Source organism: Ictidomys tridecemlineatus, chromosome 5 (genome assembly GCF_052094955.1).
Source record: "Ictidomys tridecemlineatus isolate mIctTri1 chromosome 5, mIctTri1.hap1, whole genome shotgun sequence".
Lineage (NCBI taxonomy): Eukaryota > Metazoa > Chordata > Mammalia > Rodentia > Sciuridae > Ictidomys > Ictidomys tridecemlineatus.
In genome coordinates this window covers 43,392,633-43,419,520 of record NC_135481.1, presented here as the reverse complement: position 1 = coordinate 43,419,520, position 26,888 = coordinate 43,392,633, and the positions used below count along the sequence as shown (strand labels likewise).

Here is a 26,888-nt window from a genome sequence, read left to right as displayed (position 1 = left end):
TAGGCCTCTCATTTAATCTTTCTCATGTATCCAAGACCAATTCAAATGTTATCTCCTCTGAAAGGCACTTCTGAACCTCTAGTTGAGGAGATCCTTCCCTCTCAGGACAATTTCTGTGCTTTTTTGCATGTATCCATGGTTGCACTGACAACACTCTGTCAGAATCTTTTTTTGCATGTTGTTTTACTATACTTAACTATGAACACTTAGATGTAGAAATTATTTGTGAATCCAGAAGCCACCTATGTCTTACTCAAAACAAATGTTTTGTGAATTCTGCCACATACATAGGTAATAATGCTAAGCTAAATCTTGACACTAAAAGTGAAAATATTATACTGAGACTTTTTTTTTAAATCATTTCTTTCAGTGTACTCCCCTGGCTTCTCCTAATTCTCTTTTCCCTTCAAGTAGAGTTGAGTAAAAAATCTGAACAGTGCTTTTTTTCAAACAAGTTCTTTGCCCATGTAAGTAGATTTAAGAGTAAGAGACGATTCTGAATGACATTTCCAGATAGCTTTCTTTTTAAATTATAATAATTTAAATTATTATAATATAAGGAATTATGAAGTAATTTAAAGATTTCATTATCCTCAGAGTAAATCCCTACAAGGAGATGAGACCTCACCAAGGAATGTTAATGCCCAGTGAGAATTCTTCATGATCTGAGGAATGGATCTTTAAGTTGCATAAGTGCTCTGAAATCCAAACTGCATGAGTAATATCTAGAATATATTAAATCTGTTTTCCCTAAACAAATTAATAACTCAGTTATGGTATCTACTGTAGACAAAGATTTCTAACTAAAACTGGAGAAAAAATTCACTAATCTCAGAGGCTCATTTTAAAGTAGTAGAACTTTATCAGGGTTAAAGAACCTGATTTTTTTTTTTACATAAGTGACTAAAATTTTTGAGATTATTTATCACATTCATGTAGATAAATTATACATTTATTTGTAACACACATTTTTCTATCTTCTGCAAGGTGGTAAGAAAAGACAGTAAACATTTGACTTGTAGCATTTTGAACTTTGACTACTATTGTATTTTCCACTGGTCAAAGCAAATATTTTACTTCCATTCATCAAAAACTTCATCACCCAAATTTGCACAACAGTTAGATGCAAAATTAAGTAGAACCTAGGTCTTCCTTCCAACAAAACACGCTAATATAGTTCATTTTATCTTCAAATATGGTTGATAACTTTAAAGCTTTAAAAAATATATGTGATAGAATATTTGGGGATTATTTCCAAACAGAAAAAAAAACCTCAATAAAAAAATCGAGAATCATAACCTTATTAGTTTCTCAACACTGGCTGAAAAGCTAATAAGAACTCAGTCTTCTTATTTTCTATGTAATTATTTGAATCTCTTCTACTTTCCTGAAGTCCATACTCCACAGCCTCTCTTCACAGACAAGGAACTCATAAATCTGCCAAATGTATAGCCATCTTATTCCTCTTATCTTGATGTGAGAATACCCCATCTTCTTTCTCAAGGCAGAGATGGCTAACTGCCCTGAAGATCCCAAACCGGTTCCCACAGTATAGACTGCGTTTATCCTTAGCCCCAGCTCTTCAACAAATCACTGGCATTTTCATGTCTTTATAAGTTTGAAAGTCTCCTACCTACTATTCTTTGCAGGTGACATATTAATTTGAAAGAGTATATCACGAGCATCCTGAAAAGCATTGCAATATGATTCTTTTCTATATCACAAGTCTAAAAAAAATCGCCTCACCACCTTGGTAATTACAACGAATACTTTTCAGTTATGATGGTATCTGAACCTGATTGAATTGGACAGAGGTAATCATTCAGTTCTTCTTGAAGACCACGCTCACTCTGGCTTCAGTGACCAGTGTTGCCATTTTCCTAGTTTCCTTCCTTTCTCTCTAGCTACTTCTCACTATGTCTTATAGTCTGTTCCTCCTTTGCTCCCTTTTTACATGATCCTCTGTCCCCATTTATTTCTTCATCTCTTTTCACTTTACAAGTCAGTCTTTAGTGAGCCTATCCATATCTGTGGCTTAATGAGGCAACGGATTCCATGAATATATTTGTGATCACTGTCTTAAGGACCTCCAAATCAGTATCCCTTGCCCTGACCTCTTTTCAGACCTCAAAACCCATATTCATGCCATTGCCAGCTATGTCATAATAGATACGAAGGACCCACAGGCACATTAAATGAGTAAGCCCTTGATAAATAAAGAACCAATGATTGACTACTGAAAGAATTAGTGAATTTCCCCCAAACCTTTCCAGAAATTTTAGAAATAGGGGTTATGAAAATTCAAAATTGGAGGGACTCATACATTTGAAAGAAAGGAGAGCAAAATATGTCTGTAAAAGTTTAGCTATGAGTAAACAGACACTCAGATGAACACTTAGATGCATGTTCCATAGCCCTGAATTTAAACATGATGATGATTCCCAGTTCCATGTCTTGCCAGCTATGTGACCATGGGTAAAGCTTTTCATTTATCTATTCAGCAGTTTTTATTGAATACTTATTATATGCTTGGCATTGTTTAGGTGCTGGAGATGCATTAGTGAACAAAATGGCTGAAATTTCAGTCATCATTCTCAACTTGCATTTGCTTATCTGCAGAAAAAGAAAAAGAATACCTACATCATAAGGTTTTATGAGAACGAGTGTTTGCAATTCTCTTATCACAGTGTTGCTAATTAAGCAGTTTTTCAGTAAATGACATCGGTGGTTATCATTAGATTTCACTTATGTAATTCTAACAATTTTTGGTCTTAGACAACCAAACAAATCCTAACCACATCCAGTTCTCGAATGCTTCAGAATGGAGTAAGAGTCATGGGCTTTCCAGAAAGCTGGTTGACTGAACAAACTAAGGTGAAGTAGGGGGATTAATACCACTGAATTTTTCTGGTTATTTAAGAGTTGCAGGCATTCTTCTCTTTACTTACTATTTCTAGCACAGAATTTCAAATAGTTGTTATAATAATTGTTGTAATGCCCATTATTCACATCTAATGTATCTTACCATTTGTTTAGATTATAATATACACTAGAGCCTACAAAAAAAATAGTAATCTTAACTTTTAATGACCATTTGTTTAGATTATGATATACTAGAGCCTACAAAGAAATAGTAATCTTACCTTTTATGACTATTCTATGAAACAGAGAATTAGGATGATAGAATGTGATTAATGAATGAATAACACATTTGATACATACATGCACAAGATTGTAGTCCTCCTGTTAAGACTCGGAGCCTGAGATTTTCCCACTGTGTTGCTTCTGTGACCTTCATACATCTTTGCTTTGGCTTAAGGACCTAATTCTGATACATTCTTTTTCTGACTCTATTAAACTGTGTGTGTGCTAATGGGAGACAGCCAGGAGACAAACCTAGTGAGGTCTCTGACTTCTAGTCTCTTTCCAGACTGCAACTTGGTGCTGGATTCTTCCCTTTGCTTTAATGGTCTCTTGTAGTCTTCTGAATCTGTACCCTGCTGGACTCTTCTGGGCCAAAGCTGACTCAGAGCTTAGTTCCTAGCTCCAAGTGGGGTTCTTAGACCCTGCTTCCTTGAAATCCTCCAGGGAAGATTTCTCCAGGTCCCCAGCTTTCTGAATCTTGGTTTCATGATTTTTGACTCCACTAGGCCTTGACCCATTTGAACCTTGGCATCCTGTACTTACTTCCTGAAGATCACCAACTGGCACACATAGCTTAACCCTTTCGCTCCTAATCCATCACTCATTTAGGACAAAGGTCACAAATCTGACAGATGTTGAAATATCTTATTCAGGGTTCCAGTTCTTCATAGTTTTAAAAGAAAATGCTAAGGAGTAGGGTTTTTAGTATTGTAACAAAATATTTTGTGAAAATTAGAATTAAAATATTTATACAACTGTGTACATTGACTCAAGAATCTACCTATTTATAAAACAACCAAATGATACATATTTATTTTTTAGGTAAGTTATATGAATCAAATATTCATTTTTGCCATTTGTGACAATAAAAATGAAATAAAATAACTACTTGTATTCTCCTGTAAGAATTCTCAGACATTATCTATGAGGCCCTAAGTACTTCCAGTATTTATTCACATATTTCTTCATTAGTGATCCTTTTGTATAAATTTAATAAATGAATTTGAAAAGTTAATGAAATATCTTACAAACATTTTACAAAGCAATAATACTGCAATGTGTTTTAAAATGGCTTCTTTGGATATTATTATGTAGCAAGAAAGAGAGAGCTAAATTCTAAGAGATGAATACATTGTTAAGTTTCCTCCTGTCAGATCTCTGTAAGTTATGGAAATTTAAGAAATAGTTGAAGGCAAGCTTTATTAAAATCTCTATTAATGACTATTTAAGAATTTTCATAAAATGTTTATTTTGTAATTGTAAAGCTAAAAATAGTCTACATGTCCAATACTTGAACTTTTATTTTCAAAGGAAATTTAATATCAGTGATTTTTATTTCCTTTGTAGAAAATTTTAGAAATGCAAAAAACACTTTGGGTAGATATTAAAAGCATATTACTCAGAAAGGGATGTTTCTTTATGATTTGGGGGCTTTTTCAGTTGTGAGAATTGGGGTTAGAAAAATATATAGCTATGATCTTACATAGTTTTTCTTTTGTCTTCCCATCTATTTAGATCAAACAAGGTCTAGGTGTGTACTAGAAAGCATTCCATTTGTTCAGCAGATGTTCATATAAAATTTCTGTATATGCATATTTCAACCACAGCTAGTTATCTGGAATTTACCTCCCATCAGCCAAGACTTAAGGGAAAGGTCTGATATAGTCTCATCTGAGTACCAAAATAGGCAAATTCAGTTGAGACTTAGAAGCATAAGGATAAGAAAAGTACAGAAGGAGAGAACAGGATGAGTTACGAAAGAGTGAAAAAAAAAAATAACCAGATGGTGTGGAAGTTGGCAGAATTCATTTGTTTTAAGTACAATGTATAGCCTGAACTTTTGTTGGCTTTAAGCTCCATCTTGGCAGTGCAAGGTTTGCTGGGCTTTGTGAAGTTTCCTTTCCTGTGGCTTCCAAGAACAAGTATATTAAATACTTATAATATTGTAAGCTTTAAACTATACGATAAGCTCTAAGTTTTATAAGTAACTCGAGTCACTGAAAGAATGTATACTGTTGAGACACTTCAATCTCAAGAAATAAGAAAAAAAAGCCACTGGGAAGAAAAATAAAGTGAACATTTGTTAAAATCATTTACGTTCATTTTTATAGAGGATCATGAGCTTTGTTCCCTTTCAGGTTCTAAATCATTGCTAATCCCCTTTGCTGTGGAGCAGATAGGATGCTGCAGAACATTCTACCCTGCATCCTGGTTGCATACATTTACAGGACTCGAATCTTAGCAGCTACATGTCAAAAATGCCTGGTACCTACAGGATAATGTGCATATATCTGCTCTATGCATAGGAAAGATATTAATACATATTTTCATCTGGAAATTTGATAGGCTTCAAAAAGAATCTGGGAATATAGGACAAAAACAGAATGAATGGAAGAAGGGGAAAGAGGAGAGAGTTGAGAGGTAAGAACAAACACATTTCTTTTCCAGGAACTTTCCCATACTGTGTAGGGTATTATTTCCCTGCTGAGATCTTGTCATCTTTTCTTTTTACTTCATAAACTCTTCAGTCTATTCTAGTTGAATTTTCCTTTGACGGCCACCCAGAAGCTCTGACCTGACTGGCAATGGAGAGAAAGCTGATTTAAAGACTGTTTCAGAGAACTGTACGATGTGGTTTGTGCTACAGCATCAGGGATTTAGGTTGTTTAAATGGTATAGATTACCACCCAAGGCCTGGAGTGAACATAAGCTTTCAGACCTTCATTTGACTTCTGCTCACCTACTGTCATTCTATTAGTATTAATGAGGTGCTTCTCCAACAGAGAAATGTTTTTAATGGCTTGATATAAGTTAATATGTCCTTTGATTTGCTTTCTGAACATGAGAGAGAGGCAGTGTTAATGTTTCTAAGCACAGCCTTGGGGATCAGACCCTTGGGTTCAAATCCTAGCTTGAACACTTACCTGCACTTGGACAAACGTTTATCCTCTGTGTGCCACAGCCGAGTGATAGAAATGGGCAATGTAAGGATAGTATGCATTTCATCAGAGATGAGCTGTTAAACATGGAGAGCTGGGACTCTGAAGGATGCATGGGTAGTGCTCCATAAACATGGGATACACCACCATGTTCCTCTATATTCCATTCTCTCCTCTGTTTACTTTCATGAAACTCATTCGGGAGGATTAGAAATGCAATCTTTGGTGACAAGATTTTCCTCTCTAGAAAGCATATGCCAATGAGTGCTTCCTCTTCATGCTTAAAGCACCAGACAAGCTGAGAATGAGTAGTACTGAGTGGCTAACATTCTCAAGATTGCTTTGCTAAAACATTATTAGAGAGAAAACTATCTTTGTAGGCTTTTTTGGGGGGGGTTGGGGGGCTAGGGGGACAAGTAATCAAACAATTGGGAATTTGATTAGGTCACCGTATCCTGGAGAAGTAAGACATTTGCTTGCATATGGCTTCAGAGTTGCTGGCAGCCATTTTGAAGCCAGGCCCAGTTTCTCCAGATGGCACCAGGTCTAAGGGACGTCACTGCTGTCCCCAGCAAGCACACGGCTGGCTGCATGGGGAAGCCTCTTTGCTGGATCGTGCCTATGAAGTCATAACCATTACTACTGGAAATGCACCAACTTTGGTCAAGAAAATTGTTTTCTAAATTAATCTGCTTTAAAATATCTAGTATCTTTAGTTTTATAACATATTATTGTTCTGTCTCAGAATTTATTTATTTTTCTCATTTACTAAGAGCTATAGTCAATAAAGTGATGGGTGCTATAATCTCAGAACAACATACTGTTTCTAGCATATTTGAAATTATGAAGGATGAAGAGATGAAAGCAAGAGAGAAAATTGTTGAGGGGTGTCTATGTGCCAATTCTGTTTAATCTTTTTAGTAGCTCTATGAGAAAACTAAGGGTCAAAGAATCAAAGATCTGCCCGACTAGTCACACAAGTCCAGCTCCATAAAATATGGAATTCCATATTTTTTAAAATATATATAATTTTAGTTGGACACGATACTTTTATTTTGATTATTTATTTTTATGTGGTGCTAGATCAAACCCAGTGACTTACATGTGTGAAGCAAGCACTCTACCGCTGAGCCTCAACCCCAGATCTGGAACTCCCTGTTTATCTCGCCTTCACCATCCTATATAACCCACCCAGTACTGAGTCTTGCAACTTTGAAAGTCACAGACCTAACCATGTCTTACACCTTCATCACCACTACCCTGGTCAAAACCTCCACCATGTTTTGCTTGGATTATTGTAAGAGGCTCTTCGTTGATCTCTCTGCTTCTGTAATTGTCCCTGGACAGTCTGTTCAGCACAGGGTACCAGAAGGATCCTCTCTCAATCAGAGCACAGCCCCAGAGCCTTCACACTGACATGAAAGAGGCTTCACAATCTAGCTCCCCAAGTCCCCCACCTCATTTCCTAAATTCTGTATCTCATAAATGGTGCTCTCTTTGTGTTAATGCTAACATATTCAGTTTTGTAAATAATATTTGGATTTTTAGCTTATGGAAATGGGAAGCTAAACCTATGAAAATGTTATAAAGGCTCAATTTCTGATAGCAAAAAGGCAAGATGGGGGTGATAAATGAGAACCATTTAGAGAGGAGAGAAACAATTTTCCTATACGTTAAAAGATATGAGCTATGCAGAGGGGTGGAAATGGGTTCCAGCAGCCTCACAGGAGAGAAAAAATAGAGAGATGCAACTTTTTAAATCCTTACACTCCGTAATCATTGAGTCCTCTATAAAAACACGTGGCATCTTGGCTACTTAATTCATGGTTGTAATCAAATTCATTTCCTCTCACCATTATGTGTACAAGAGCACACCCTGCCTTCTCTAGAGCCTCCTACCTGCTTTATCTCTCACAGCACTTTATTCGGTAGGATATTTCTTCATTTTGTTCTTTTTCTCTCATCCACTAAAACATCAGCTCCATAAGGACAGGGACTTGTCAGTCTTGCTCACAGTGGATCTCCAGTGACTAGAAAAGTGCCTAGCATGTTGGAAGTGACCACTAAGTATTTGTTGAATGACTAATGAAAAGTGAGAGAGATGGCTGTGAAGAGAAATGTTTAATTTCATCTAGACAAGATAAGGGAGTTTTTGAAGCTCAAATGTTGGCTTCATGGTAAAACTACAGTTAAAACCCCCAACTCCTTGACTTATAGTCCATTATCTTTATAATTAAACCAGCTGCCTTTCTACCATAGTAACTTAGCATAGTGATTTACTAGAGAAGTGTGTGTGAAAAAATTTCAAAAATCCCTTTTGGAGTAAAAATATTATTCTTGTTTTTATATTTAAATTTGGAGGTTCAATATTCAACATTGCACAACTTTTTAGATTGCCTTCTTCACTGAATATTTCACAGAGGAAGGAAACAGAATGTCCATGGCTCTCAAAGTATTTTCCTAAGAAAACATTAATGCAGTGTTGTACAATCTTATGACCTCTATACTGGTCAAGAGGACAATGGAAATAATATAAGGATAAATGAAAATGTGGGTTTTTTATTGGCCTGAGTTTTCTTTTTTGGGGGGGGGGTTTAATTAATTTGATCTCATCATTCCACACTGCAATTATATATCAAAACATCACATTGAAACTCCATAAATATGTATAATTGCTTTTTGTCAATTAAAATAAAATAAAATAATTAAAAATTAGGGTATTTTTAGTATCTGGCTTTTTTAATAAAAACGATTCAAATATAGATTTCCATTATGCAAAACATAGATTTCCATTAGATTTATTAAAACGCTTGTTTTTTTTTTTATCCATGCATTCTTTTTTTAAACATTTTTTTAGTTGTAGATGGACACAATATCTTTATTTTTATGTGGTGCTGAGGATCGAACCCAGGGCCTCACACGTGCACAGCGGGTGCCCTACCACTGAGCCCCAGCCCCACATTCTTTATCTTATTATTTTTTTATATACAACAGCAGAATGCATTGCAATTCATATTACACATATAGAGCAACATTTTTCATATCTCTGGTTGTATACAAAGTATGTTCACACCAATTCATGTCTTCATACATGTACTTTGGATAATGATGTCCATCACATTCCACCATCATTTCTAACCCCATGTCCCTTCCCTTCCCCTCCCACCCCTTTGCCCTATCTAGAGTTGTCTCTTCCTCCCATGCTCCCTACTCCACTATGAATCAGATTGTTAGTTTCGCTGTACACGTCACCACCCTCACTACCACCATCAATTGAACACTTGTTTAGCTCCAGCTGTTGCCCACAATACCTAATAGTTTTGCTCTTTAATCCTCACTGTCATCTACAGTCTCATGAGTAAGAAGCCCAGTCTCAGAGAGGACGCGCGACACCACAGGAAGGTGACAGAAATACATTCAAATTCAATTATCTGGATGCAAAGCCTCAATTCACCCTGCTATCTCATAAGATAATAAACCATTTCTCCAAGTTCTCCACAGCACCCCAGTGATGGCTCTACTACAGACACTTAAAGGTACTCAGAATGGTACTCAGAGCTGGAGGACACTTTCTAAGAGATCATCTTGTTAATCTCCCCAGAAGGAATCCATGAATGGTCCTTCAGAAAACAACTTCTAAAAATTTACTTTAGTGTTTAAAAGTCTAAAAAATATCTTATTTCTTTAGAAGAAAAGCTGGTCAGAGAGTCTAGAACTTTTAATTCTCTGTCATTTTTTAAACTATGACACAACCCTTTTGTGTTGATTGATATATGGTGTGTATATGTCTATGTGTGTGATTATATAAATAATTTTTATTTTATAGAATTTTAATTTCAATAATTCTGTCTTCCACACAGATTAAACAAAAAAGTTGAAGTTTGATCTGAACCGAAAAAAAAATTATATATAATCTAAAAATCATGTCCTCAACCCATCAGTCTTCCTTTTTTATACCATGTCAAATACTGCTGACAGGTCTACTTCTTGCTATGTGCACATTTGCATGTGTATCTACATAAGCACACACATAATCCAGCAATGTTTATGTGACATAATCCTTTAGGTTTATCAGAATGGTGAATAAACACACTTAAATCTTTAGGTAAAGTTAATATTACAGGAAAATTGTAGTGACATTCACAAGTTCAAGTTTGCTTTCCAAAAATAATCATCCTGTAGACTGTAAAAAACACTGGCCCCAACCAAAAGATTATATACCAGGTAAGAATGCCAATCGCAGTTCACACAAAGCAATTACAGTAAAAGCTGTGAGTTTTACTGCTGCTTGGGGAATACTTTACACATTTACTTTTCCTCTCTGAAAGCAACTTGTACTAAGAAACCACTGCCTTCTCTATGCAAATGGAAAATGTGGGCTACCTGAGGAAAGGATAAAAATGCAGCTTAATTTCTCTGTATAAGCCTGGCCAAATAATTTAAAAAGTTCAGCTGATGTGGAGGGAAAGTGAAATAAGTCTTTCCCTCCCTAAACTGTTTCTCCTTCCCATTTTCTTCCTTGAATATAATCCGATTCAGAGCAGGAACATACAGTACAGTTAGCATTCGACTTTAATTGCAATGAGGTGACAACATACTGGGTAATGAGTTGTTTATGAGTTGTAGATGTGTTTACAATGAGTTGACAATGTGTTGGATAAAGTGTTCTTCTAAAGTTGTAGATCTATTTACAGTGAGCGGTGGGGGATGTTCATTAGTTGTCGATTTGTTTGTTTACATTGTTTTCGATTTGCAATTGCTATGAAACAAATTGCACACTGATGAAGGATGATTGTTTGTGCGCCTTAATGATTTACTGTAGTAGCTTGTCTGAAAAAGTACTTAACTCTGCCTCATCTGTCAGTTTCTACTGCAAAAGCTCCTAGTCACAATAGTTTTATTAGCATAGCATGGACCATTTGTAAGAACATTATGCATCTAAGAAATCGCAGGACTTTGCTATTTAGCCCATTGTATTTGGGCCAGCAGACCTGAACTGAATTCTTTCTGCTGGGTACACATTTATATCTGTTAAGTTATAACATGATTAATAGTCAGTTCTCAAACTCCCAGCTTGAGGAAGAATTCTACAAATCCTTTGTAACAAAGGGGCTGCCAATTTTCAAGCTTATCTTTGACCCACTAACTTTTGTGAAAAAGACTTTCTTAAAAAAAAAATTAGACTAATGTGACAGTTATGTTTAAATATATTTTATAAAATTCTCATAATAGAAGCCAAAAGAAAAAGCAGGGTTCCCATATTTACAACCTTGCAAGTCAGGTCAATCTGCATTGGTATGTATTACTTATGTTTCTTGGATATTTGATAGCTTTTATTGATATAAGGGAAGAAATGAGAAAAAGAAACCAAACTCCACCCACATCTTCACCATCTCAAAATTTACTCTCTTATACATGAAATAGATGAACATATATTCACATGCGTGAGCTCATGCACTTGTGTGCTGTGCCTCACTCACATTCTATCCATACATCATGATAAGCAAACCCATCTTGTAATAATTTGACTGAAAAAAGTTATGAGTCAGAATTTATGGCCCATGCCTAAAGAATCTTGTAGTCTTCAAAGCATGGAGAATTAAATAGTTAAATTCCTGAAGTCATAAGGGGGGAAGAAATAACCCTAAGAGAAGCCACTAAAAGCAAAACTAATGTGAGTTTAAAAATTGGTACCAAACACTAATTGCATATTCTAAAGTTTATGACATGTAATTTCTTATTAATTTTATATGAGGATATAGATTATTGAATTCCCCTTTTTGCATATGAAACAATTGATACCCATAAAAGCTGAAGGGCTTTTTGAAGGTCATGCAATTAGAAAAGAGAAAAAAAAAACATCAATCTAGATGTACTGACTTAGATTCAGTGTTGTTTTTATCATACCAGAAATCTCCAAATATGAGTCAACACTTCTCCTTTCAGTTGACAAAAGACATTGTGAAGATGCAGAGATTTTGTCCTCCCAGTACTGTGTTGTTATTGGCTGCAGTGCATTTACCTTCATTGGGGATTTCCAACTTATTGAAGAATAAGAAAACTTAATGAAATCCCACAAAATCAGGTCCTCCTTACTTTTAGAAGCAATCTGAACAGAAAGACTCCTACAAACTCTAATTTCCCTGCTGGTCCTTGAAGGACATATTTTGCTCCCTCATCTGAAGTTGGCTTCATAGATATCATTCTTCTATGCCTGATGAGGAAAGGAAGATATTTTAATTGTGTGAAAACTATAAATTGATAGATACACTGAACAAGTATTTTTAAAGATATAACCAAAATTGTTATAAATGGCAAACTGGACTTTCGAAGACCTGGTAGGGGCTTTTCATTTATTAACATTTATGGTGCCAAAGCAAACAAAGAAGAGATTATATTTTTCCTCTCTTGATGTGCCGTTTACCACTGTGAGCTTGAAAAAATAAATTCTCAGTGCTTTCCAACATGCTGACCCTAAAACAAATCTGTCATTGGAATCTCAAGAAAAGGCACTGGATGAAGTGCTGAGGTGTTGCTTCCAGAGAGTCGTGTTAGCATATTCATGTTGGAAAGAATTTCATCTTGGAGGCTTCTGTTCATCTAACCAGATACTTTGCAAGTAAAAACGCATGAAATTTAAACCAGCTTTTCACATGGCCATTTTTTATGGCAGACCATTCCAGCAGTGTAACAGGGGTAGACACCTATAAATGTATAATGTGATGAATTCAATTGTAATGCAGCCTGGATACATATGGAGGTAGTGTTTGCCCTTCAGTGCAAATCCATTTTTATGTCAAAAGGAATCCATTGAAATTAATAGGGCATTATCCAAGCAATAAGTAACACTGTATATACAATGCAAGAAATTCTAGCAGGAAGATACATTTTCTTTAAATAATGTGGAAAATAACCAGGATAAGAAATGTAGGATAAATTGATGAACTAAGAAATGGTAAAACATCTGATGTTTCTTTTTAAATAGGTGGATCAATAAAAAACATCTTTAAATTTTGTTAGAATATCTACCAGCAAGATAAAATGTACTATTTTTCTAAAACTACATTGATTTTGGACACAGATTATTTTTTAAAATATTAGAAAATGCACCTATGGCACTGCACATCTTTCAACGATACAATGCAGTTTACTTTGATGATTTAAAAATTATTTCATCTACTCATTCATTTAATAAATATTCTGGGATCCTTCCACATGCCAAAAAAAAAAAAATCAAGTTAAGCAGAGAAGACCGTAATAACCACAACAGACATGGTCGTTATGTTCATTGTGTTAAAAGGTGAACTTTCCAGTCTCTGAATCTGTGATTTCTAAACTTTCCTCTGCTGCATTATTTTTTAATATTGAATTATTCTTTATGAGTCCCTTGACTACTTTCATATTTCACCTTCTTGTGCCCAGTGCTTCTTAAAAGTGATGATAAGCTCCCATATTTTGTTCTTCAAATAATTTATTCTCATTTCTGGATTTTGCTCTTACATATGCTCCGTTTTCCTTTTCTTAATCCCAAGAGGTATTTTCTGACCATGTGGAAGATAAAATGTCCAGTTCTCAGCAGGTACTCGATACATATTAATTCTTCCACCTCACCATCAATATGAACTACTGGCCTCTTCATTCCTTATGTACTTTTCAGAATTCAACAAAAAACCATTAAGTAGGGTTGGCAGCTGGGGTTGTAGTCACACACAATCAATAGTCCTTTTTCTTTGCTGTCAGTACCAAGTCTTGGTAGCTACTGGTCAGGGAGATGTGGAATAACCAGATCCGGGTCACTGGATTGGGGGAATCTGAACACTATCTGTGTAGCAGTTGGTGTTCAGACTTGGAAGAATGGGAAAGGCCAGTGGCTGCAGCAGAGTACCGAGTCCAGCTTTTTGTGGCATCAGCAAGGAGTGAAACAGGAAGAACAGACCCCATCAGGAGACCCAAAGAAAATGAGGGAAAGCACAAATCATGAATTGGAAAGAAAAAAAAAAAAAAAGCAAGTTGAAACAAGACCAAGAGCCTGGAGGAGTAGAGTTCTCTCAGCGTAGGTATAGAGCATCCAGTGTATCAGAGCCCATGGGGTTTGGAGAAGGATGGACAATCAGAGGCAAGACCACAGAAAAGAGATTCAAAGTGGTAGGACAATAGGTTATGGCTGAAGGTCAATGAACACTTTTTAAAAATATATGAATGGGGCTGATAGGTGTGAACTGCGATAGAAGCGTCTCATTGCCTTCCTCAAAACCGATGGAGGCTGTTCCACAAGAGAGTGTAGTGACCACCATGTGGGCTCTTCTGGCTATTTGAGCCTTGACCTCTCCCTTCAGGGCAGGTGCACAGAAATGAGGAAACTTGAAGTGAAAATATTTCAACCTTGGTGACCTCTTGCAATTTTTCTGACCTAATGATCTATCTTCAGCTGTTTTATTATATGGGGAGTTTGCTTTCTGAAGCCTTCAAACTACAAAATTTGTGGAGCCAAATGTCAGATATCTTATTTACAATGAAAATGATGATGTTCTGGGAAAAGTATAAACTGAACACAGCCCTGCTTCTTTGAAAGAGCAGCCATGTCACCTGCATTCCCGTGCCCACTGACTGAACAACAGAACCACTGTCTGCTCCAACCAGTTAGTGCTCAGAAATGCCCTGGCCGTGCTCTGCTCAAACACACATCCATGCATTCGCTCCAGCTCTCAGACTCTCATGAGGCTGTGAAAGAAGTGCATGGGGCTACACAGGGCAAATAAAAGGAAGAATTATTCACTCGTAATAAAATGATGTTGTTATGCCCATCCCCAAAGTGTCCACGAGCAGGACACAGTCTACAAGGGCAGTACGTTTGCATGAGGCTAGAAAAAAGCCAAGGATGGGTCAGTTTGGAAGATGGCAACTTTTTTTTTGTCTTAAAATTTTATTAGAAACAGAAGTGATTTTCCTACTGACTGGGATTTTGGCAAGCTTAATATGTATGGAGGAAGAGAGGAAGGATCTAGCTCACAGTTCCCCCAGATGTTAGAGAACCTGTTCATGGCTTTGGTTTTTCAAAAGTATGCTCAATAATTCTATGGAGATCTTGCAAAAATAATGTGACCTTGGCTCCACCTTGAGTGGATTAGAGACATTTGACTTGGACTTTGCTTCAAGTATCCACAGTTTTGGAAAAGCAGTGGGGTACTGTGGATCATTTTGTAAGAAACCTGAGCTTAGAGTCCATGTAGAGTTGACCTTGACCTCCACCCATCAGTAATATGGAGCAAAACCCTCACTGTGCTTTGAAGAAATTTTCTAAGTTTCACCCCTGGGTATCATAGAGAAAATCTTTAGATATCCTCTTTAAGAAAGAAGCCATCAAGAAAGAAGCCATCCAGAAACACAAAGATCTTTATCAGTGAGTCCATTGTTTGATTGCTTCCTAAATATATAGTGATAGCAAATCTGAACTGGGGAGTAAAGGCTGTATCTATCATCTTACCCCTACAGGGCTGGAAACTGCAACAAGTAGAATAAAAAGGCCAAGTAGACTATCAGGGATTTTATTGAGAAGAGAAGAGATACCTAGAAGTGGAACAGGCTATTTATTTGAATTTTCCTATACCCTTTAAATATCAGCTTTCTCAATGTTACTTTTCAGAGACTGTGACCTTTTAAAAAGTGAAAAGGCACCAAAATGCTATACACTATATTGAAGCAGTTTATCAAAATGTCACCCAATAGTTGATGCCAATTGCTAACAAGATATTGTGTTTCCTTATTTAATTGGCCAGCTTACCTAATTATGCTGTCTTTGGAATTCTACTGATAGGCTTTTGCAGAGGGAGGAAAAAGCACTATTTGAGGCACATACACATAAATATATAAAAAAGGGAGATAAATTAAAGGGATGAGAGTGAATTTTAGATAATAAAGTTTACTTGTTGTGTAGGTCCCTAATTTTTGTACACACACTTCTATAACATAGCTAACACTTAGCTGGCTAATTGCCAATTGCCCTCTATGTTATAACCATCGAAAAGTTACCTTGGCATACAGCTCAGCAGAACAAGAGGAAGTGTCCTGGAAGTTACTCATAAAATGTGAATACCACATGTCAGAGTCAGTGAGCTTTGGATGAACTATAAAGGGTTTTCATTATTTAGGTCTATGAAAGCAAAGGAAACAGAAACATATCCAATAATGTAAAGCAACGGAACCAGGAAATTTATAAGAAGGTTTAATCTGTGGGTTTAATTTAAAATATTGGTTCGTGTTCAAACTGTGACAGTAAAAACATTATCCCTGGCTGTGGTAGTGATCACTCAGGGGTCAAGAAGAATAGGATGTCAAACATCCCAAGGTTTTTAGACAAAGGACTTCTAATGAGTCCCTTCCCCTTAAGCTTTCCTTTTTCGTCTCTTATGTGGACATGAAAGACAAAACCGTAACACATTCCACAATCAATGGAGAGGCTGCCCAGTGCCACTTATCTTAAATATTGTATTAATCTTATTTATTACCCCTGGGCTGGAGCTATAGATAATTAAGTGGGCCTTGGCCAATCCATGTGGTTTAAGAATGCTAATAAAGAAATTCCAAAGTCCAGTCAAGTAGAGGAAGAAGAATGGGAGGGAAAAGGGAAAGGGAAAAGAGGGAAAGGGAAAGGGAAAAGGGGGAATCATGAACTGAAATAGATTTCCATGCATCTACGAGTTTGGTCGGAATGAACCCAAGTAGTACGTAAAACCATAAAACTATAGTAATAATAACAACAGCAATAATAATAATAAAGAAATTTCAAATCACAGACCAATAATCACCATGATACCAAAACTCACCTCCCTGAATGCTCTCAGCAAGGTATTGCTCAGCTTTAGGAGAGACCAGTAATATCAAAGGTAGAAAAAAAAATCTTAGGTTCTGTCCACAGTAGGTTTGGAGAACTTTTAGGATTATTTCAAACCAGAGGTTCTGTGGAAGACGTCTAGGCATACTAGTCTGAACTTTCTCAGTAGGTTTACCTCCAAGACTTTTGAGTACAGTTTTACAGTGTGTGCTCTGCTCAATTCCAGGAAGCAAGATGCATGCGGGCCACCTCATTGAGTGGTGAAGTTTTGAGCTGAGTAACACATCAACCCAGTTTATTTCATTTCTGAAACATTTGTGGTGGAGAACACTAAGAGAAAATTATATAAGAAAATGAATCCAGTTAAAATTGTTTAGGGTGCTAAATTAATTATGCAGTAACAAAAACAACAATTGTCTGAAAGACTAGAAGCTGAAAACATGGGCCCCTGAGACCACTGCACAACTTATCCCATCTTCCTTTATCTGGAAAGTATGACAGATGCTTAGAACTCACACTGTGATTTTTGTCTAAAACTATCTAAAAAGGTCTGTTACTTTGAATTTCAGCATTTTATTTAAACTTTTATTTTTTTTCTTTCTGTTTCGCCCATGAGAATAGCTGCATTTCAGTTGCCCTGTAAGGAAGAGAAATGTTATTTATTAATTTATAAAGCAATTTATAAAACATGAAGATTTATGAATACTATTATAATACGATGATCATTTACATAATTTTGGTTCTAAAAATGGTGAATTTATTCAACATGGACTTTTAACTTGGCCTGGGAGCAAAATGACAGTTCTTTCTAACTAAAATATGTAGCGCGACCCTGCATGCTACTGTTCTTTTCTAAGACTAATAAAAAGTATAGGTGGCTCACTTGATTATTTTCAAATACCCAAATTAACCACTAAAGAAGCTTGAGGAGTAGCTATTAAAGAAGAAAGTCAAGAGCAATATGGTTAAACTGACTTACCCAATGAAATGCCAACCTCCTACAGACTCTGGGGGTGTGAATGAAATGAATCCTATGTGGCACTTAGAGGACAGAGTTATGGACTGAATGTGTCCCCCTCCATCCCCAAATTTGAATGTTGATGCACACCCTGCCCCTCTATTTGGAGACAGGGCCTTTAGAAGGTGATTTAAGGATAAGGAGGTCACTCCATGGGGCCCGAATCCAATAGGACTGTCCTTATAAGAGGAGGAGGAACAGACTTCAGGGTGTGTTCTCACAGAAGAAAGACCACGAGAGGACACAGCAAGACAGTGACCGAGGAGAGGCCTCGGGAGAAACCAGATTTGCCAACCCTTTGATCTTGGACATTCAGCTCCCAAAACTAAGGGGAAGTAAGCAAAATGTAAGAAATAAGCCCTTTCCTGTCAGTAATGATATGAAATGAAAATGGATTGAGTTCTCCAGGTAAAGGGACAATTTGGCAAAATGGATGAAAAACATGACCCAGATAGTCTGTCTATAACAGATTATATTGAGTCAAAAGGGACAAGTAGGTTGATTCTGGAAGGATAGAAAGTCGTGACAGCCAAACTGTAATCCATGGCTGCCCTACTACCTAGTGGGTACTTTTCAGACCATGTTGACATCTGGCTAGAAGCAACTCCAAGTCCATCAACTGATTAATGAGTAAGCAAATATTGTATATTCATGCAACAGCAAATTATTCAGCCATAGACAGAAATGAAGCACTAATTCATGCTACGGGATGAACTAGCCTTAAACATTATATCCTAAGTGAATACAAAAGTAATCACATAGGATCCCATTTAAATGGAAATATAGAGAATTAGCCATATCCATACAGATAGAAATCAGATTCATGGTTGCCAGACTTCTTAATGAATGTGGAGCTTCATTTTGGGGTGATAAAAGTGTTCTGGAACTAGACAATTGTAACATTATAGATAAACTTAAAATCACTGAATTGTACTTTTCCCCATCCTAGGGATTGAAACCTGGGCCTTACATGCCAGGCAGGCACTGTACCACTGAGCTACACCCCCAGACTCAAACTGTACATTTTAAGATGGTTAAAGTGGTGAATTTTATGTTGTATGAATTTTAATATGATCCACATAAATATAGCTATAATATGTGTAATGCAATTAGTAAATACATGTATATAAAATACAATTTAGCCTCTCTTAGCTTCTTTAGTTCTCCTCTTCTTTCATTGCATTACTTTATTCTTGATCAACATGTCCTGGAAACAACAACCATCATATAATATTATATTATAATTTGGGGAACTTATTCTGTACCATCCAATCCCAACAATCCTAAAAATAGATAATAATATGCCCATTTTATAGACAACAACATTGAGTCAAGGTTTGACACCAGTGAGCAGAAGGACTAGGATACAAACTAAGATATAAGCACTTTCTTAACCATTTTCTATAATACTTTTCCCGTGAAAGAGGTTGAGTAATATAATCGTGACTTTTTATATTTTAATATTCTTCACACTATCACCCTTTACATTTCTAAGGTTTGGGTCAAAAGAATAATTTAAGAGATAGATACCAAGATGTGTATAATGTCATCACCAAATCATATTTGTGTGTCAGAGGGTAGGCACTGGGGACTGAACCCAGGGGTACTATACCACTGAGCTACTTCCCCAGCCCTTTTTATTCCTAATTTTGAAACAGGGTGGTTTTGAACTTGCCATTCTCCTGCCTCAGTCTCCAGAGTAGCTGGGATAGGTATGCACCTCTGTCCTTGTCACCAAATCATCTTTGGAGCAAGTTTGCACACAAATGGTCAACCCCATCTTTGAGTGGGCCCCTTTCCTTGGTACACATTTTGGGGATGAGGTGCCTTTGTTCCAATGGCTATGAGATTTCAATAGCCTTAATCTAGGGGACTGTGGTGGGGGAAATTGTCAGGGATCTTATTGTTTTTCACAAGTTGTTCCTGGAGTCTCCAGCCAGGAATTCCACAAACCTCCACCATGTGTAAGAGAAACATGGAGACATAAACACCCAAAAGAGGGTTATGGAAGTGTAGCGTGAAAAACAGGAGACTCTGAATTTAAAAGAATGAAACACACTGAGACACACATTCTATATAAAGAAATTATTGTGCTTTTTACGTATTAGGGGAAATATCAAGGCACAGTGAAAATCAAAGTCAGGTTCTGAGCCAGTGGGGCTGAAATAAAGATGAGGCTTAGCCACTGAGGACTTGCATGACTTTGAGTAACCTATCTAGCTGCATGACCTTGAGTAACTTGTCTAACTTCTGTGTTTCCTCAGTTATAAACATGGGAGAACAGCCTCCTCTTAGGATTGAGAAGATTAGAAATCATAGGGATCCAAACTCAATGGCTGGTATAAATATGCTGTTACCCCTGGGACAGTATCTTACAAAAATAAAAGTCAGAGTCATCAAGAACCCATCCTCAATTTAGATTCCTTCTCAAAACATGAGGCATGAAGGAGGAGACCTGTAATGAAGTCTTGTTTCCATGGGAGGCACAGAGACGAGGCTGAGGGACACCTTATAAGCATACCCAGAAGTAACTAACATCTAGAGAAGTGGAAGATAAATGCTAAATAACTCATGTGCAATAACTGCTTTCAGAGTAGCTATGGTCAGAGACTTGAGAAGGGCTTCCTGGAAGAAGTGGAGAACCGAGATGGCCCAAGATGCCAAGTGTCATGGTTGAGGACTAAAATGGAGCAAATACTAAGAGGCTGAAAATCAAGAGCCCTGGGTAGGTAAGTTTGGATAGAATTTAAGATTTGCACACAGAAGATAAAGAGAAAAAGAGGAAATGCATTTTATTGCAAAACTCTGGAGAGACTTGTCTTCTTGATAAAGCTCAGGCTTTATCTAAACATCTAGGTTGAGAGTTTAAGCCTCAAGTGATGGGGAGGAGAGAGAGAGAAGGGTGAAATGACCATCGCACAGAGCACACTTTAGTAACTCAGGATCCTGCATGATCAGGCCCTCCCAATAAGGATGCACAAATCAAATTTCTGTAGGTCCTGGGAATATTTTTTAATCCTGCACCGTGTGACTCAGATTAGAATTCAACAAATAAATTGGGTGCTGAGTCAGAGAAGACTCTGTCTGGACACAGAAATAGTCTCCTCCCTCTCTGAGCTTTTTTTTTTCAGCAAATATTCATAATTGTCTTGCATGTTTTTATTCATGAGCCACAATTGGCACCTGTCTGAAATCCTGGCCATGTCTCTGTCATTCTTAATGATGCAGTAGAAGTGAACATTTACTTTGTAGAAATACATAGTTAACCTCTCTTCACTGCTCTGCTTCCTGAAAGTGTGTCCGTCAGATAAGCATGTTGCTCCAGGGGATTTAATGAAAATACCTGATGAAGTAAAATTTAGAATTCAATTCCTCCCACTTGGTCCTCTTCTCTGCTTATTTCCTGCCCAGGCGTCCTCCTTCATTTGTTTTGGCTGTCCTTATCATTACTAACCCAGCTTCTGCATTCTTTCCATGTACACAGTTCATAAGCCAACTACCTGGTTTCCATACCTATGGGGAGAAAGCAGGAGTACAAATAGCCCCAAAGTCATTGGCTGCCAGTTTGGGAATGTCATGTTATTTCATTAAAAGCAATCCTGCTTCTTACTTTTATTTTACCATATGCTGGAAAGTGGGACAGTGGACCAGGTCGATCATGTACTCTGAAAGGCAGGGTGGACCACCTGTTTGTGAACAGTTTGTCATAAGTAAATCACTAAGTAACTAAGTAGATATTTAAGAATTGATTGGAAACTCAGAACAAGGAGAAATTTTAGTAGTAATTTCCAGATGATTTTATTTTCTGTTTTGAATAGTTAAGATACATTTGTTCTTTGCCTCTCAAAGCAAAATGTAATAGAGTGTCAGTTCTGACATTTTGCACCTAGGGAAAGACCAAGGAATAGACATCAACATGTGTCTTCTCAGCCGCCCAAGAGTTGCTCATATGCACACTACATGTGCTCTTCAGATCACCTTGTCCTACCTGAGCACAGCATTCTTCCTCTAGGAGCAACTAGAACCCTCGGTTATCCAAAAGTTACCTAAACTTCAGCTCAACTTATGTTCTTTTCCCTCTTTAGTCATGTGAAAGTATCCCCCTTGCCCAACCAAACAATTTTTAATTGTTTTTTTTTTGTTGTTGTTGTTGTTGTTCTTGATGCACCTTTATTTTATTTACTTCTTTGTGGTGCTGAGGATTGAACCCAGTGCCTCACAAATGCTGGGCAAGTGCTCTACCATAGAGCCACAACCTCAGCCCCAAACATAAGTTTAAACTCAGCAAATGTCACTATTATGTTTCAGAAGAAAATAAAAAGCATTCAATACGTGATCATGGTGTACATCAGCCAGGGTCCCAGGAAGATGCAGATGACAAAAAGTGGATTATTAGAGTGTAGTTCAAGGTGAACTTAGATGGGTCTTAAATATCCCCCAAAGGCCCATATACAAAAGGCTTGGTCCCCAGCCTGTGGCACTTTGGGAAGATAGTGGAACCTTTAGGGAGTAGGGCCTAGTAGAAGGAAGTTCGGTCACAGGCATGCCCTTGAGGGGACATTGGGATCCCAGCCCCACCTTTTCTTTCTCTCTCTGCTTCCTGTCTCCCAGGAGGTGAGGAGCTGCTCCTCCACATACACCTGCCAGGATGGATGTTGTTGCCTCAGGTCTAAAGCAACAGAGGCTGAGAGACCATGGAATGAAACCTCTGGAATAATGAGCCAAAGTAGACTTTTTCTCCTTTTAAGTTATTCTTGTGGTGGAAAGTAACTAACAGCTGTGACCAAGGTTTAAAGAATGGTTATGGGATAAAGCCGCATCAAGTAGTATCAATAGAAGAGCAAATATTCCCAATGCTTGGTACGAAGGGCCAACGGGAAATGGCTGTGATGAGAGTCTGGTGAAAACTGAAGTCATAGGAGAGAGGCCACCTGGCAGAGCTTTGGCTTTAGGAGGGCAAAATCCTTTGCCTTCCAGTCTTAGGTCGGTATACAGCTTTTCCTACCACATTGGTGGAAACCAAGAAGCAGCTTGAGTTAAGTGAGTCAGCATAAGGAGGGCAGCCTCCTGGGGCTCTGAGCAAGCCAGAGAAGGGTAGAGACTGGATCTGGAGCGGCAGATGGAGGAGCAAGGCAGAGCCATGGAAATCCAAAGGCCATGGAAGAGCACAGAAAATTATTCCCTCCTCAGAAGGATCCCTTATGCTTTTTTTTTTTTTTTTTAATACTGAGTGACATCCCAGCCCTTTCATTTTGAGAAAGGGTCTTGCTAAGTTGCTTAGGGCCTTACTAAGTTGCTGAAGCTGGTCTTGAACTTGTGATCCTCCTGCCTTAGTCTTTGAAGTCACTGGGATTACAGGTGTGCGCCACCGTGCTCAGCAGTATCCCATTGTCTAATGTGGAGTCCTTCTCTTTTTGATGGTGGTAACAAAAATTCATATTTTTCAATTCACCCCTTTACTCCTTCTTCAGGTCAACTCATTGCTGCTCACCTTTCTGTAAAAAGATCTTAATATAATCGATTTTCTTCTTGTCTAAATTCATCACATTTCTGGGCTAAGTTTGAGGTTGGACTCTCAATACCCAGATTGGGCTTGAGAATTCTCAAGGCCTCTAAGTTACAAATCACAGTCTCTTAGAATATTTTTCTGCATACAGCTGCCATAAATGTTTGCATTTATCTCATTTCGTGTTCAGATTATTCCTATGTTCTTGCAAGGGGCCAGGGTTCAGAAGAGATTCTTTTCTTCTTTTTTTTTTTTTGTTGGCATTCTTGTATACTTCCCTTTTCCCACTTAATAAATACATGACATGGCATGACTGAGTCAATAATAATCCTGAATTCAGAGTAGGTATACTTGGCAAGCATTGTTCTATGTGAGAAAAAAATAGAGTTGATAGTTAAGAAGTTAAAGTTTACAATGATTCATAAAGCTGAATGCTACTTAAAACAATGCGAATCAAAGATGGAATGGGATTAGTTGGAGAAAAGATTTGGATTTGGGACGAAAAAACATATGTTCTGGGAAAAAGAAGAGAATTTGGCATGCAAAGGCAACATAAAAATTGTGTACATTGGATTGTAATAATTTGTTAAGGCCAGAATGTGTAATTTAGATATGATAGTACAAGCACAAAGAAATGTATGGAAAAAGGCAGTTCAAGGAAACTTGTTCATGTTTAGAAGCATAATGCTTTGGTTCTAACTTGTAGCCAATGTGGAGATGGAAAGATATGGTTCTCTTTGTTATATCTAGTGTATGGTTGATACTAAAATGAAATAAGAGAAAATGACTGCATGATATCAAAGGAAACAAAGAGCCCAGCTCTAAAAATAAATTTTATTTATTATTTATGGGAAATTAAGGAGGAATGGCAAATTGTGGAGTGCAAAATGGTAACTTTAGTGTCTGACATGACCACCTTTTGGTTTTGATATTTAATAGAAATTAACTTTCCAGTGGAGAGTGAAGCTTTATAACTGTGAGAATATGTTATCAAGCAGACAAAATAAAACTTGTACTGTGTTTCTTCTGAGTGGATGAATTCCCAAAAGCATAAAAGAGAAAGAACCCCATAGGTATGCCTAGGAGTTACCAACACTCATGGTAAAGAGAAATCAAAGACTAGCAGTCAGAGAATTAAGGTCAGGAGAGTAATATATCTCAGAAGTCAGGAGTAGAATACAATGTCAAATGCCCAGAAGAAAAAAATCACTGGTTTCCAAACATTAGACTATCAATTCAAGGTAAGCTTTCATGTTTGAAGATTCTGTTCTCTGTTCCTATACTAAATACAATAATATGATTTCCAAAACCTGCTTCATATATGGAAAAGAATTAAGTCCATTCAAAAGTTACTTGGATAAATCTATTATACCAATACTCCATATGGATCTTACATTACAAAGTCTATATAAGCAATTAAATTATCTTGGATTCTGATAAAATTAATGCATTTTCTTTTTTCTGAATAAATTTAAAATGTGATATGTTATAACTTGAGTACTTTTAATGTAAATAATGATCATAATTAAGAACTATATATTGAATGATTTTTTTCTGCTGTGGCGATTATATGACATACCTCATCCCTTTTAGCTTTTGCCAGGGCAAATTAGACTAGAGTTTATATATGTTAGTGAGATATGAGTGTCTGTGTGTATGTGTATGTGTGTTAGATCATAAAATGGAAAATGTAGTATTTCTCTTATTAGAGAAAATGTCTTGAACATAAACAGTTGTAATGCCTTTCCAAGTCTTTATTCAGAGAATGTTTTCTATTAAATTTTTGATGCACATCTTTCTCTGTGGGCTTTGCGGGGAGAAGACCCTTCATAAGGTTTCCCAGAACCCTGTTGCCATAAATAGTAATACAGATGTAAATGGGATCAAACTTCATTTTTAAAACATCAAAGGCCATATCAGGAAGCCAAGTGATGTCAGATTATTGTTCAGTATACTAAATAAATACCCATTGTAAAGTACAGAGCATTAACTGGAATTGCTGCGTCAATGAGAGCAGTAAGTGATATTCATTAACTTTCCCAATCTCTAATATGGAAAACAGTCTAAACACAAGGCTGGAGTAAAACTTGTTTCTAGTCAGGTTGAATTAAGGGTAGATATATGTATCCAAATATACAATTATGGGTGGGAAGCCCAGTTACATGCTTCTGAATTTATTAGCTGGTAAATGTCAATCTTTTATTACATTTAAAAATAGATGTAGGGAAGTTAGAACACAAACTATTAAGAAAAGAAAGTTTCTAGGCAGTATTATTTCCCCTTATTTTTTACAATTTAGAAGCATAGCTCTAGTTTTTCACCTAAAGTTATATATTCTACTTGACAGATATTTACATTCTTCATTACATGTTAAAATTGATTTTTGTTTTCTTTTGAATTTTGTAAAATTCAAATAAAACACAGTTAAAAGGAAACAGATTTGTCATCTTGGAAGACTCAGGATTTTTTTTTTCATCTTGAAAAGAATGTGAATTTAAAATTGTCAAGAATAAAAGTTACTTTGTAATGCACTGTATTCGAATTTATGGCCATTTTCCTTTTTCCATAAAGAAAGCAGCCATTTTCATTTATAAAGTTAAATTGCTATTTTGCTGCTTTGTAATGTATCAATATGGCTAGTTTGTAAAGCAATTTGGCAATACATCAAGGGCCTTAATAAAGTTAATTCTCCTTAACTCAGGAATTCCAATTCTTATAGAATTAGAGAAAATACTCCTCAATGATTAGTTCTAAAGCAATAATCTTCAACTTGCAAAATGCTTTCTATGCAGATGTTTATTACAGCTCTATAGTTTTTTAAAAAATATCAGGAATAGCACAAATAGCCAATGAAAGAATAATTAACTATTAACATAGACTTGGTGGAATTGTATCTGTCGATAATTACTGAGTTTGGAAACTAGGCAATAGATGATAAATGCTACAATTTTATAATATTAAATGACAAAAACAATATAAGTTAGCACTCAAGCCAATGTCTCCAAATATATTTCTTGAATAAACAAATGAATAAATGAGTTACTGAATGAATAGACTGTAGTCATATCTGGCACATTATTTTTCCTGGGCTCTTCCATCAGTAGAGTTAGCATAAATAAGCACTAACTTGCTGCATGACAGTTGGGGACAACTACCAAAATGATATTTGCATAAAAAGAGAAAAAAACTTGTCAAGTTCATTACACTTTTTCAAGCTGTAATATAATTTTAGAACTCATTTTCATTGCTAATATAGAATTTTTCAAACATTGATTAAGAAGTTTTATATGTATTTCACAATTGATAAAGAGAAATATCAATGCCAGTAATAATAAAATGATGAATTATTAATAAAGATAATTTTTTAAATTTTCCAGAATAAATTCCAAAGTATCTTTTACACATTTACCTATAATTTAGGCAACTACTTAAATAACTTTCTTTAGATAT

General features: G+C 36.5%; 1 long non-coding RNA gene across 2 annotated transcripts in view; it reads left to right on the top strand.

The window, feature by feature from the left end:
* The first annotated feature begins 5,322 nt into the window (after positions 1-5,322).
* Positions 5,323-26,888, top strand: part of LOC110598030 (uncharacterized) — a 171,960-nt gene continuing 150,394 nt past the window's right edge. Inside the window, exon 1 of one of the 2 annotated variants that reach the window (XR_013438850.1) lies at positions 5,323-5,565. This is a non-coding gene — a long non-coding RNA (uncharacterized LOC110598030). The remainder of the gene's footprint in view (positions 5,566-26,888) is intronic. The other variant, XR_002483817.3, reaches the window with a different exon arrangement.